This window comes from Halichoerus grypus, chromosome 7, assembly GCF_964656455.1.
Source record: "Halichoerus grypus chromosome 7, mHalGry1.hap1.1, whole genome shotgun sequence".
Lineage (NCBI taxonomy): Eukaryota > Metazoa > Chordata > Mammalia > Carnivora > Phocidae > Halichoerus > Halichoerus grypus.
The window spans coordinates 125,258,060-125,272,611 of NC_135718.1; the positions used below are offsets into that span (position 1 = coordinate 125,258,060).

The window sequence follows — 14,552 nt, forward strand, 5'->3', positions numbered from 1 at the left end:
ATGGGCACATTAAAATCACTTATTGTCAACAAGCATCTCGTATCCCAATCTTAATATGATTTAAAAACATTATTTTAAAAACTTAGGTAAATCTACTTGAAAATCCATGAATTCCCACGTTATATTTTTGAAACATGGAAACAGAGTTATCTATCAGTTACTAATCTAACATGTTTCTAGACAAAATAAATCTTACTTTTTTAAATATCTCTTATAACCATTTATAAATATATGTAATATTGGATAGTATTAAGGTATAAGATAATTGATTACATAATCTTGCTGATATCTTTTTAATAAAATTCTTAAAATTTTTACACTTTTGAGAAAAAAACTGTTTCTGTAGAAAATGTAACATCTTATTTTCCTATCTGCAGGAACATTCTAAGTGAAATACTCATTTTCAGAAAGTTTTGATTGCTAAATCACTACAATAAACATTATTTTAAAGGAACACATTCGAAACTTGTTTCTCCAGTGACATTTGAAACACCATCTATATTGTATGATACACAAAAATTCAGAAAACAGCTCCTTCCATTTATATATAATAATCCCTCTATTATATATTAGCTTAACATAAAATACTTTGCTTTAAGAACAAAATATTTTAGCTATTATTCTCTAATGGACACACATTCTTGATTTTCATTTAATATTTGTCTATAATAAACCATGTATCATTTCATATGTAAGAAAGATTAAAACCCTAAAAACAAACAAGCAAAAAATGTGGAGAGGGGTTATCACAATAAAAAGAAAAAAAAATCTACAAATTGGTTTAAATTAATTAAGTTAATATAAACCAAAGTATGTCTTTTGCCTAGCTTGATTAGGTCAACTCATAAACCCAGTTTAAAAACAATTTGCTCCATTTTTCTTGCAGAAGTGAAAAATGAGGGCAAGTACAGTATAGGAGAATTTTTAAATGAGACATACTGACAGATTATAATATGGTGTCTCATCAGATGACGTGGTGTTTTGACTGCTTGACTGCCGAAGGGCTATAATTTAAATGCCATTAAAGACACATAAGCTCTAGCATGGAGACAGGAATACTGTAAAATTTTTTGGTCTGTAGTCACAATGCAGATAAAATTGTTCCTTTGATCTTTCAATGCCAAAGTCTGTTGTCCAGAAGGGAAATGTCTTTGTGCTTCTGTCTTAAGCTAAGACAGATTTCATTTTCCATCTAAGTCATTTTGTTAACACCACATAAAAAGTAAAGTGTATTTTATCAGCAGAGCTTAGTTTTCTTTCATTGTTATTTTAGGTTACTTTAGGACTATGTAGTGCTCAAAAAAATGTGCTCAAAATACACACATCTGGGTTTAAAGTGACTAGACTCTAATTCCAAATGTCTTGATGTGTACAGTTTACTGGGGTTTGTATCTTAGGAATTAAGAACATTGTTGTTTTCTTCTCTTCTTCTATACATGTTTCTTAAAGAGTAAGGACATATTTTGCTTAGAAGACTCACAGAACATAAACATACATTTGACCTTCGTGAGGAACCACACTAGCTAATAATCTGTAATAAAATTTATGCTGCAACCCCATTTGCAAAATCACACTGAATTCTCTCCTGACCAAGTCTCTTAATTACTGAAAACTTGTGATATGTTAACAAGTTTTTAGCTTTAAATTCTAAATGTGTATGTTACATTTTAAGGGGAAATATGATCTGGGAGATGTTCATAATAGATTCATTATGTCTTGTTCTTTGGAAAATCTGACAAAACGAATCACTCATTGTGATTTGCACATAGTCTTGATAGCTCATTGTAAATTTATGTCAAAAACAAATATTGTGTTTAGACCACAGTATGCCAGTGATAGTTTCCAGAATCCAGTAAACTTTAGGTCTTAAGCATTTACATTTTGATCCTTTTAATTTTAAAAAATGAGAGATCATTTTAAAAAATAGATCCCAAGTTAAGAATATTTTTTGCCAAGATTGAATCTAATGTTAAATAAATATCGTTTATTTCTATTCTCTATTCTTACGCTTAGGAACTATTTCCAGTTTCTTTTCTAGGTGAAACTTTGGGGATGACTGAAGTAGTATATTTAAAGGCCAAAAATCATATTTTTATTCTGTCAAATTTTACTCTCTTGACAACAAACTGCTAAAATCTTGATAATAAATTACTGAAGTCAGGTTGGAAATAGTTTAAAGGTGAAACGTCATACGCACAAATAGTATTTATTTTTTTTCTTCCTTGATACATTTTGTTCTATCACGACATAACAAAATTCTAAAAGTCAACTTTCTGACAGTTTTTTTTTAGAAAATTAAGTTATTTAAAAAATGAAAAGAAAAGGAAAAAGCTTATTCAGCACTATTTCTAGAGCAGATCATGCTCAAAGGACAATTCAAGCGCGTCAGGCTTTTCTGCAAAACACCCATCAACAAGCAAACAAAATCACAACCAAAGCTTGTAACTGAACTCTTCATTAATGCTGTTCTTCTAAATATTTCAGAAACGGAGGCTTCTTTTGTTGCCTGTCCCAGTGTGGGGACGAATGGAGAGGTTTCTGTTAAAAAGTCTTTGCCTAGGGCGCCTGGGTGGCTCAGTTGGTTAAGCGACTGCCTTCGGCTCAGGTCATGATCCTGGAGTCCCTGGATCGAGTCCCGCATCGGGCTCCCTGCTCAGCAAGGAGCCTGCTTCTCCCTCTGACCCTCTCCCCTCTCATGTGCTCTCTCTCTCTCATTCTCTCTGTCTCAAATAAATAAATAAAATCTTTAAAAAAAAAAATAAAATAAAATAAAAAGTCTTTGCCTAGCTTTTGTTGTTGCCCATCAGTGGCATAGTATTAGTACAGACTCTAAAGTGTAATCTCCCTGAGAGCAGTGTCCTATGCATTCTTCTTTGTATCTCCCCCAGAGCTCAATACATATGTCAGATGACAGAAGTCCCCACCTGCTGGATGGTGCACCCGCGCCTCTTTTGTGTAGATGGATTCCTTGACAATGAAAAGTACATCACTGGCATATTACCCAAACCCCTGCAAAACACAAATGATGTGTAAAAACACCATCATATAAAAATAATTTTGCTTTATTAATTTTGAAAATAATGCATCTGCCTATGAATGTCTAGGAAGAACCCAAAGTTGATACAGAATTTCCTATTACTCAATGCACCTTGATGAAAAGTGAATTATAGCTAAGATAACAAGAAGGGAAAGAGCATGAATGGCAACAAAAAACTACCCTAGGAATACACTGTATATTTTGTATCTGATTTTGAAATGGTTTTTTAAAAAAATCATGTCAACAACTTTCTGGAATCCATAATTGCTAATGGTTATAAGTATCAGCCCTAGGCAGATTGCCTAGCAAGATTTTCTGGAGCAGTGAAGGTAAACAAACCAATAACTATGCAAACAAATATTGCTTTTATGGCTATTTAAACACTCAGCATACATTGGAGTATTAAAATACTAGAAGGCACAATAACTTCTGGTTATCACAGGAACAGTTGGATAAAACTGACAAATGCTTAAGCATACACAGAATCAGTATCACAGGAAATTTATTATAAATCCAGCATAAAAATATTTCTAACCAGAAGGGAATATCAGAGATTATAGTCACTAGAATAGAAGACATAAATAATTATTTTAAATCAACTATTTAATTATGAGAGATTGAGATTTCATCACTTATGAGTATAAAATTCCAGATGAAATAATTAAGCAAAGAAGAAAAACTAAATTAAATTGGAGATTTAAGGCAAATAAAAATATACAATGGGGGATATTGTTATATCTTGGGGGAAATAGAGGAAAGAGGAAAACTTTAGTAAAATTTGTAAATTAAATAAAAATCACATCAATATATTTTTGCAGAGTTATGCTCTGAATCACAGCAGTCCTCAACCTGTTCTGCAGCAAACCAGTTTAGCTTCATGGAGATAACTGGTAATAATTTTGATTAATAAGGTAATTGTAGGGTGTTACTAAAATCCATTTCATTCTTAATTTGATGAGTAAAAAAGCACTAATGCTTTTATAATGAAGAAAACTATTATTTGTAGCCATTTTAAAGATAAATTAACAGTAAAACAACACAGTAGTTACTTCTTTTGATTCTTTTTAAGGAATAAAAGCATTCTGAATAAACAATATTATAATTTTACTGGCTCAAAAACACAAAATAGTTTCAGACGTTTAGTGAAGATAAAATACAACTGCGTTTGCCCAATACTAATAATTCTGCACTACTTTTGGAGATCTCTTGATTTCTAGCAGATTGATAAGGATCTGAAAATCTCTGTTAAGTGAGGCCCTATGTGAGCAAATGCAAGGCATGATTCTCACAATACTATTCTAATACTCTAATGCTATTCTAATACTAACTAATACAATTTCTAACTTAAATTAATCAATTCTCTTCCAAGTATTTACATAGAAGCATGTCTTTGGATACACCTTCTTCCATGCTGATTACTTGAGAAAATTATGGCAGAGGTGAAACCACCAAATAAACTACGGAAAATAGTCGATTATGAACAAAATCAGGTTTAATTCCCTAATAAAGTGTGCAATGTCTAACATGGCTAACTTTGGACTCTGACCAAACAGTCATCTGTCGTGAAGAAAAAGACAAACTTCCATACGTATAAGTGGTTCAGATTGTGACAAGATACGCTTTGTTGTATGGTTCCAAGCTGCGGTTGGTATAAAACGGTGTGTTCTCCTCTATCCAAGCTCCTTAAGCAGCCAGAAAATATCACAACAATGAGGGCGCTTTGGAATGTGTGGTCAACTTCCTGCTGAGAACAGGAATAACAGCTGCTACTGTAGCAGTGGGTTTCCAGATGTCAAGGCTGTAAGGATAGTGAGGTAATTGCAGGAAGGAAGGGATACAATTTTGTTATCACAGATTACCCTCCCCTCAGAGACCCATGGCTACAGCATCAGTGTCGATGCTTTGGATACGCACATTATGAACTCGGTCTTCATGCGGAAGTGTCTCCACATTTGTACATTTGCTTCTGTGGAAAAGGATGGGCCAGAATTATTAAAATGGGTGGGAAATAAAGAGTGGGCACGCTCAAAGCATTATATCGCTGGTTTTATAAAGCATCTGTAAAGTGTTAATAGGCATTATCAGCTAACGTTGGTCTTCTAAGGAGAAGAACCAGACGACAAGGTTTAACAGCAAGTGTTCCTGAACGACAGCATTAAGAAAAAAATAAAAAAGGGGCGCCTGGGTGGCTCAGTCGTTAAGCATCTGCCTTCGGCTCAGGTCATGGTCCCAGGGTCCTGGGATCGAGCCCCGCATCGGGCTCCCTGCTCCGCGGGAAGCCTGCTTCTCCCTCTCCCGCTACCCCTGCTTGTGTTCCCTCTCTCGCTGTGTCTTTCTCTGTCAAATAAATAAATAAAACCTTTAAAAAAAATAAAAAAAATAAAAAAATAAAATGTTTGGACACAGATTAATTAATCAACAACTCTATTTAAGGCTGTCTGTGATTATTAGTGACTGAGCAGAGGAAACTGGATGGTTTTCCAGTATTCAGCTAAAAATAACTCCTTTCTCAGCTTCCCCTGCTGTGTTGTCAAAGGCTAGAAGTTATCAAAAAACTCCATAAACTTTTATTCCAAATTCAGGATCAAGGTGCTATTTTGGCATACCTCACTGGCAAAACCAGTAGATATTTGTTCACAGGTCACTGAAATTAACTGAAAAAAATTCAAGAATTTCTTGCTTTTCTGTCTAAGGTTCTCGGTTATTATGCTGAGTGTGGAACATCTGTTTAGTGCTCTTTGTAAATAACATTAGCAGTTGGTGCCTTGGTTTACCTACAAACAAGGCAGGATTGAAAATAGTTTCTGAGAAGTGGTCAACTCTGGATCCATTCTACCAGCTACGAAGCTGAGAGACTTCTCCTTTCCCTCACACCAGACACCCAACCCACTGAAACAGTAAGCTTTTCATGGTTTTTGTGGGCAGGTGTAGATTATTATTGACTCACATTGAGCTAACAGCAGTCAACTAAATCAGACATAAATCACATGTGCAATTCTTCTGCCATGTCTCCTCCATTCTCCAAGAATTTTGGAGTTAAGACAAGAACTTTATGTCTGTCTTATTAAACCCGGCCTATTATTTCTGACTAAGGAACACCTGGTTGCACAATTCCAGAGAGTACCATTTACATCATCGTCTAGATCAATGGTGCCTCCTGAAGTTGTGCAGTGCACAGCGTTTATAACTAGGTGATGCCCTGCATACCTTTGAAAAGATTGTTTTGAATCCTGAATAATTTATTCAATATAATAGATGTCCTGTAGTTTAATGACATCTTAAATTTAATAGGACCTTGCCAAAGTTTAAATAAAAGTCTTGAATTAGTAGGGTCATGCTGTACATTTTTAAGTTGTAAAATATATAAGGGCAAGAGCAATTGTATACTTTGGGGGGGGACAGTGAGCGGTGAGAATGATTAATTCTTTTCTGGCAAGTGGAAAAAAGATGACTAAGGAAAAAATATGAACAAAATATTGATAACTAAGTGTTTTCTAGTGTGGGAAAATGAACTTTTACTTTGTAAGCAGGCAGTATTTTTTTTTAAAAAAAAAAAGGTTTTTAGCAATTTAAATCCCTGTTTGGGCGTAGTTTTATCAGTTTTCTTTTCCTTTTAAGGTTTCCTGTCTTTCAATGCTGTGTGAAGAATCTTTTATTAAAAACATCCACTGTCATAAGTCATTCTTCCCAGTGACAAAGCTGATTTGGTCTACTGCAGATGAGTAAACTGAAATTTATACAACTCCTTTAAGCAGCCTTTCCCATTTTCAATAAAGAGAAAGTTACTAAGCACACTAAGAAGCTAGATCAGAAATTAAACATGTGTCTAGAGCCATGGACCTTTCTGGGCCTGGATTACCTGAGCACTTGCAAGAAATGCAGCTCTCAGGCCTTGCCTATTGAATCAGAAACCCTGGGCTTGAAACCCAGCAATCTATATTTTAACACGCCTTCCAAGTAATTCTGATATAGCAGAAGTTTGGGAAATTTTGACCTAGAAAATGTGTGATAATCAAAGTCATCCTTTAGTAATTAAGTTGCAAGAAAGACTGACATAGTGCATTGGTAAAGGAAATTGTATTTTCAATTTCCACATATTTTCCGTAAAAATGCTTTATTACTTTCAAAATTCAGTAACAATGATAAGTCCTCATATCCACTTTTCTGTTTATATGTTACCAGGGAAAGACTTCATTGTTGATAAAAAAAAAAAAAAAAAAAAAAAAGCACTGTTACTCTGAGTTCTTCATAAAGAAAGAAAAAGCTATATGCATAACTCTATCTTATAATTTCGTTACTACAAGTTGGAACTATAAGCTTTCCAAGTTTTATGTCTAACTCTTGGCATTATAGATTCATGGCTATATGTTCAGTGATAATCTAATTCATGCTAGAAAGGAACTCAGCCCATATCTATTCTTAGTGTACAACTCAAGGTCTTTAAAAGGCAAACTTGTTATTTTATCTTTCATGCATCCAGAGATTTTTTTTTTTAAATCTCAAGTCTGAAAAATATAATAAAAAATAAATATTGGTTATATTTAAATTTTAATGCCTCCATATCATTAGTAGAGGGTCTTTAAGTAGGCGATCTTAAAGAGCTTTGGAAAAAGTACATGAATGCCATCAAGAAGGAAGGGCAAATCAGCTCAGTTTTCCCAGGTGCTCACTGGGGAAGCCAAACACATTCATAATATATTTATAATTGTATACAAAAGCTAAATAAAACATCATTTAATATATTGAAATCATTCATATAGCTTTTTTTGTTAAAGCTAAACCAGGCTAAAACTTACTGGCTTAATGACTTTCACAGTTTTTAGAAGACCAATGGATCAATACTATCAACATATTTTTTTTCTATGGTCTAAAACTTAGGATTCCTTGCTTTCTGCATATTTCTTTTTTGATGGCTTGCTTCTTAGACTTCCATGTAGCTTATTTTTTTTTCCTTTCCTATCAATATATTTCCATCAAAAAAAAAAAAACCCTCAAGTCCCAAAGACATATCAAGTTAATAATTCTCTACTATCTCATTGTTGTTAGTTAAAAAAATCGTTGATAATCCGCATTTTAAATACATGGCTATCAGCCCATTTTGATGATGATTTCCCCAGTTCTCTGCAGACTTTTTTCTTTTGTTTTCAGTCTTTTGTGTGCCATTCCAGGGAAACTGTGCTTTAGTACACGGAGAAAGCCAACATTTATGGAAAGCACAATGAGGGCCTCTCTCCTGCTATAATCAGCTCCATGAAGAATTATCTGGTAGGGTCTTAGTTTGTTCTCTGCTGCAGAAAGTTACCTCTGAAAATGTATTGCTATATTTAACTATAATACACAAGAAAAAAGTTTTCATGTCCAATCAGAGGCAAACATATTTTGCATTAATTTTCCTGGCTTACATTGCAAGTTTTCAGGTATGGCACAAAGTATGAGCTCACATTCAATATCCCTTATAATTTGTGTATTTTTAATACAATATTTAATGTTTCAAGTAATGAATGTACCATTGAGATTCCAATTTTTTGTTTCCTGCTGAAATATTCACATTATAATGTCTACTTCTTCACTTAGTACATAAGAGTACCTTATAGAAAATATCTGTTAATGCAAAAAGCCAACATAACTCACTTTCAATTGAGATAAGAGAAGAAATGAAAAATGTCTAGACATGTGGCTCTCAAGCAAAGGCAACGTCTGATAATATCAATGTGGCGAGAGAGGAATGCTACTGACATCTGGTGAGTAGAGGCCAAGGATGCTGATTAAAAGCGTTACAATGTACAATGCTACAATGTACAATCTCCTATGCCGAAGAACTATCTGGTCCAAAATATCACTAGTGCCTCTGTTGAGGAACCCTGGCCGAGAGAAAAATTAAGTACTATTTAGTCAAGACAAGTTCCATGATACCCACTGGAGAAATTAAAGCCTTCCATCATGGCCGTATAACTATGGAACATGAATCAAATTCCCTTTTCTTACACTCAAAATGTCCACATCCACACTAGCCATCAAGATCTGAAGAGACCTCTTCTTCTTAGTGGAGAAATATGGCTAATTATTAGACCAGCATTGAATCCCCTTTTATGGGGGGATTCAATTTTTGCACTGCCTTGTGTGAATGTTCAGTTTTGTTAATCAGCTTCTTTCCCTGAAAATGTTATTTACTTAAAATGAAACTTCATCTTGAAAAAATAAGCAGTCACTTCGCTATCTATATGATTACTGCTCCTAACAAGATTTTCACTTACATTTCTTCTCTTTCTAAATCTCCTTTATGATTGAAACACTATCAATCAAGTATTTTATGAAGTTGATAAAATACTAAAGCACAGCCCAGCTTCTAAATGAAATATATTCTTGAGCCTTAAACATCTTCCAATGTGTCTTTCAGCAATCCCTGCAATAGCTCTGAAAATGTTTTCTCAAGTGTACATGATGACTTTTTCCTTTATTCGCCAAAGGATGTTTCTAGGCTTCTTTTGTTAAAGATGCCATTCAAAATTTAGTATAATTGTACAACATAAAAATTAACAATGGGCAGATATTGTTGTGCATATAAAATTTATCTGGCAATATAAATAGCAGATTGGGAATACTGTATTTTTGTGCATTCTGATTTGAATTTTCATTGAGTTAGATCCTTTAGCACTATCTGTAGAAGGGGCAGGTGATACACAGCTGCATTTCCTGGTCCCTGAAGATTCTAGAAGAGGTAGTTTTACGTGAAGCCTAATTATCTCTGCAATGTTGGATCATAGATATCTTTATTAAAAATACACATAACACACACCTACAAACTTCGATGTCAGCCATGGGTTTCTTCATATACCATTAAGACAAGATATATCAAACCCAACTTTTATAGATTAGTCTATGAAAGTACCAGGAAAAATAATCATGTTCATCCTCATTTGTTCTGATTTCCCCCACATTTTGGCTAAGGGAATGCAATTTTTCCATAAGTCTATATATTATCATGCTCCATATTATTATTTAAATTATGACAATCATAGAGACAAGATCTTGATGCTATTTAACTAAATTTGAAGGCCCTAAAACGCAAATTAAAATAAACTTGAAAACTGTCACAAAATTGTTGTTTAATTTAAAAAAATGTTATGTCACTTAGATGTGTCCTCAATGATTTGGGACTGAAACATATGCCCTGAATAAGTAGCAAGTAGCATTTAATTATAGAAAGTGAAAACAACCTAAGTAGTACTACTTCATCAAAATCATTTTTAACTGAAGACATAGCCATCTTTTAAATATTTGCAACAGAAAATGCTTAGAACTAAAAAAGTTAAACAAATTACAATTTCTTAGATGTATCTAGACTTGCATTTTTAACCTTAAGGCAGTATGGCAGGCTTTTTAAAGCTCAGACATTCTACTTGTTTACTTTACAAAAATACTCATTTCCAGTAACATCACCACACATATTTCTATGTGATGTTCCCAACACTAATCTGAGTAAATATTTCTCTTTCTTTCTTCCTTCCTTTCTTTCTTTCTTTCTTTCTTTCTTTCTTTCTTTCTTTCTTTCTTTCTTTCTTTCTTTCTTTCTTTCTTTCTTTCTTTTTTTTATGCCTTGATATCCTAGAAAAACTAGAAAGCCAGCTTAGGGGTATAATGAAAAATTTAAAATCTTTGTTTTATAAACATATTTTTTGGTATGTATAATACCTTGTTTTTTTTTAACATTAAGCCTATTCCATCTTCAAGAGCAAACTATATTTTCTATAGGATGCAACCAATTGCCTCTAATAATAGGGTCTAGCTGTGTATCTATGGTGGATTTCCTCCCTACCCCGACTTCTGCCAACTCTTATGGGAGTACTCATAAATGAAAAAGTAAGAGTCTGTCTTATTTTTTTTTAAGAACACAATGCTGGTAATGGAAAAAGAACTTCTGAATTTCCAACCCAACTTATGAAATAACTTACCTTCTTTTCTTCTGGGCACTCCTTTTTGTTCTGGTTAAAACTACAGAACTGTGAGTAATATATAATCAGAACACAAAAAAGTCAAAAGGGGGTTGTACTTGTATACAAAAATAAAGTTCATTTATATAGATACTTTGAGCTGGTTTACATATTATACATATATAGAGATCAGAGGATATATTAACAATGAAAGTAAGTTTTCCTATATGAATAAAATCCCCAGGCAATTTCAATATAGATTATCAACTATTGAATGATAGTTACATTTTACTACATACATATTTTAATGATTATATCTCTTCTCAAATATTTGTAACCAGTTTCTGGGAAAATATTTTCTTTGTCTAAATATATGCAAAACTAAAATTAAACCAATGGCATTTATAGACAAGCAGAATGACTTAGAACAGATTATTTTCTGGGCTTCATTTTCTTCATTTCAATATGAGAACTGTATTACAAAATCTCTGTGCTTTCTACCAACTCTCTGATTCTGTTAATTCCAATAAAAAAATATAAGGATAAGGCCAAATTATGGACTGAAATTCCCAAGATCATAGTGAATATTACATAGGCTAGACAGACATTTATATTTCTCATCATTTTATAAGCGATCCTGTCACTATAATAATTCATTCTTCAAATTGCTCCGTCTACAGATTTGACTGCCTGACACCCATATGTGCATACACATTCTTTAAAGCCAGTTTTAGGGAGGGTTTTTTTCTGAAAATCGACAGTCAGATCATGTTCAAGAACGAAGTGTTCTCTGGCCAAATGAAGAAGCCCTTTGAGATGCAGCGTCTCCTTTTTAAAACATGTTCTCTGTTTTCTAGGAGCATAGAGCATGCGATGGTAGTCAGAGGCCAAGCAACTAGGGTTAAAATATAAGGTTTAAGAAATACATATATATATATTTATATGAAAATGGGAAGAAAGAAAGTAGTAGATGTGGCCTTGTCAAAGACAGGGATGGAATCAAATGGAAGTGGAAGACATGGGTGTGGGGAAGAGGGAAGCCAGGACAATCGGAAAAGGGACCCAGCAAGGGACGCCCATCATTTAGTGCATCTTTATCACTCGAGGCCTGATTTACTGTTATATTTTGAAATGTCTTCTTCCCAGACTCTATGCTTAAGTAGCCATATCTTTAAACGGCCTGACTCCAATAGCTGATGTGGTTGCCACCACAGAAATAGAAATTATAGCTTTCAACCCTTCATTTTATCCCTCTTACCTATAATCCTCTAGTTCCAGTCTGTCTGACCACTTGACAAAGTTTTTTGGTGGTTGTTTTTTTTTTTTTTTCTTTTTGGTTGGGTTTGTGTGTGTGTGTGTGTGTGTGTGTGTGTGTGTGTGTATGTGTTTTGTTTTTTTAATTAGTGCAGCTTTGTGGGACCACTTAAATATGCTTTACACACAGAGAACAGTAGATAGCCCTGAAAACTTGATGAGAAAAGAAAAATCCTGCGGGGAGCAAAAATGGCACAGAGGGCCCACAATAATGATCCTCATAATTGAGATGGTCATGTGTCTCATTCACAGCCATCATTTACCTGGAGGTATTTCTTGAAAAACTGCTAAGGTTCTTTACAGATTTTACATAAGGATTTTTTTTCCCCAAAGGCTCACTGGTCCATTTTCACATGTGTGTTGTTTGGTTAGGTCCTTCAAAGGCTTCAAGGTTTACTTTTATATTTAAAGAGGGCAAAGATGAAGGCTATTATTTGAATACAGCATTGCATTCAGTGGCATCAAGATGCTTATTATAACTTCCCTGACGAGGCGGTCAAAGCGACTCATGGCTCCCAGGAGCTTCTAATGTGTATTTAGGTGCCCTGTCGGATGGCTCGCCTAAGTGATGTGGCATATATTTGATGAAAGGACAATAAACAGCATCAATTATAAAAGACAATCTGTTAATGAGAGGAAGAAAAGGAAGAGAGAGAGAGACTGGGGAAAAAGAAGAAGAAATTATGGAAAGAAAAAAGCATTGCAACTGAATTAAAAGAAATGTCATACCTTAATCATGTCCTAATTTTAGGGCACCACTGTACTCTTCTTTGGAGACATAATGTAGTTCTTCAACTTTTGTGGGACTGTCATTGAAGATGAAGATCAAACCGCTTTCAGTTTCCTTTATGGATTCGTTGCAAATTTTGCCAAGATCCCTGCACAAAACAAAAAGTGGTATTAAATGAAACTCAGGCCATGCTAAGCAAATTAGCTAAAATTGATTTTTGTCCTCTTATGGGGATGTTTTCCAATCCAACAATACGTAGAAGATCTGCCAACTTCTCATGTCCTAAATTTTTCCTCTTCTAGGGCTACTAATTTGGCCCTAGAAAACACTGTCTGGGTTTCCCCACCATAAAATGTCTTGTCAACAACCAGAAACCCCTGAAGAGATAAAATAAATAGCTTTGGCTACCTTTGCTATGCTAATTAGTTATAAGGATTTGTTTTCCTTTGGATGTATTTCCCATGTTTAAAAAGGTTTTAAAATATTACCTACCATCAGTACAATTGATAGATAAATCTAGATTTTATTAGCAGACATATTAAACGTATTTGCTTTGTTTTTCGTCACCTAATTTCCCTATAGAGACTAATTTATCTAAATAACACAATGTTATCTCTGTATCATTATTCTAGTCTATGATAGCAGTTGAATTTTCAAAAAAGAAAATATTGAATGTGACTAAGTGATGCGGTTTTCTCCCTTTCAATTAGGCTAAATGAAGACAAGCACATTGTTATTTTCCTTTTTACTCTTAAATTAGGGAATCCTGGTATTTGCTTTAAAAATTACTGTAAGAAACACTGTTTCGAATGTGTAAGTTTGTTGATCTTCTTAGGTTAGACGTATATATTCTCTCTTCGAGAATGCATTTCTGTTAAAAGAATAGCAATATTTTCCTCGGTATCTTCCATATAACAATATGCTTTCTTTTCATAATTTTCTTCTTTGTTCATTGGCCCCTGAGGTGATGCTCTGGGGGCCGCCGAGGAAGTACGACGGAAGAGGCCTGAGTGACCCTGTTGGCTGGCACTGCTAGGAAGTGTACTGAAGAACTTCACACATCCTCCACTGTTGTTCTGAAGTCTTGTGAGGCCAAGGCAGTGGGCTTGGCGGTGAGGGCTGGGGCCAAAGGTAGCTCATTTTCTATTTGGGGTTTGGGACCTGATGCCGATTCACTTTGGCTCACTCAGCTACTCCGGGCACATCCACTTAGCAGAAACATGACTAACGGGGGGAGAAAGTTAATATAAATATGTCACATATACTTTAAGAAATTTGAGATCGCAGAGTATCAGATTCAAAGTTACAGAAACATTCTGAAATGTGTACAAATACATCAATTAACCGGTCCATGGTGTGCTGATTGCATAGCTTTTGCCTGATTTATTTTACTGAATTCACCGGAGACTTCTTTTCTCCATTAATGACATGGGATTGCTCTTCATATTAAACTTTAAAGTTTTAAAACAACAAAAGTTTTACACTCTCTTCCCACTGTGCACACATGTATGTTAGCATTTTGGGGCCAACACTGCCTTTG

The 14,552-nt window shown here is 34.3% G+C and overlaps 1 long non-coding RNA gene across 2 annotated transcripts in view; it reads right to left on the minus strand.

Moving 5' to 3' along the window:
- Positions 1-265: 265 nt before the first annotated feature.
- LOC118521243 (uncharacterized) overlaps positions 266-14,552 on the minus strand; it is a 48,527-nt gene continuing 34,240 nt past the window's right edge. The window contains exons 2-6 of one of the 2 annotated variants that reach the window (XR_013449912.1): positions 13,012-13,160; positions 10,990-11,037; positions 4,952-5,003; positions 2,784-3,009; positions 266-2,556 (exon numbers count right to left, since the gene is read on the minus strand). This is a non-coding gene — a long non-coding RNA (uncharacterized LOC118521243). The remainder of the gene's footprint in view (positions 2,557-2,783; positions 3,010-4,951; positions 5,004-10,989; positions 11,038-13,011; positions 13,161-14,552) is intronic. The other variant, XR_013449911.1, reaches the window with a different exon arrangement.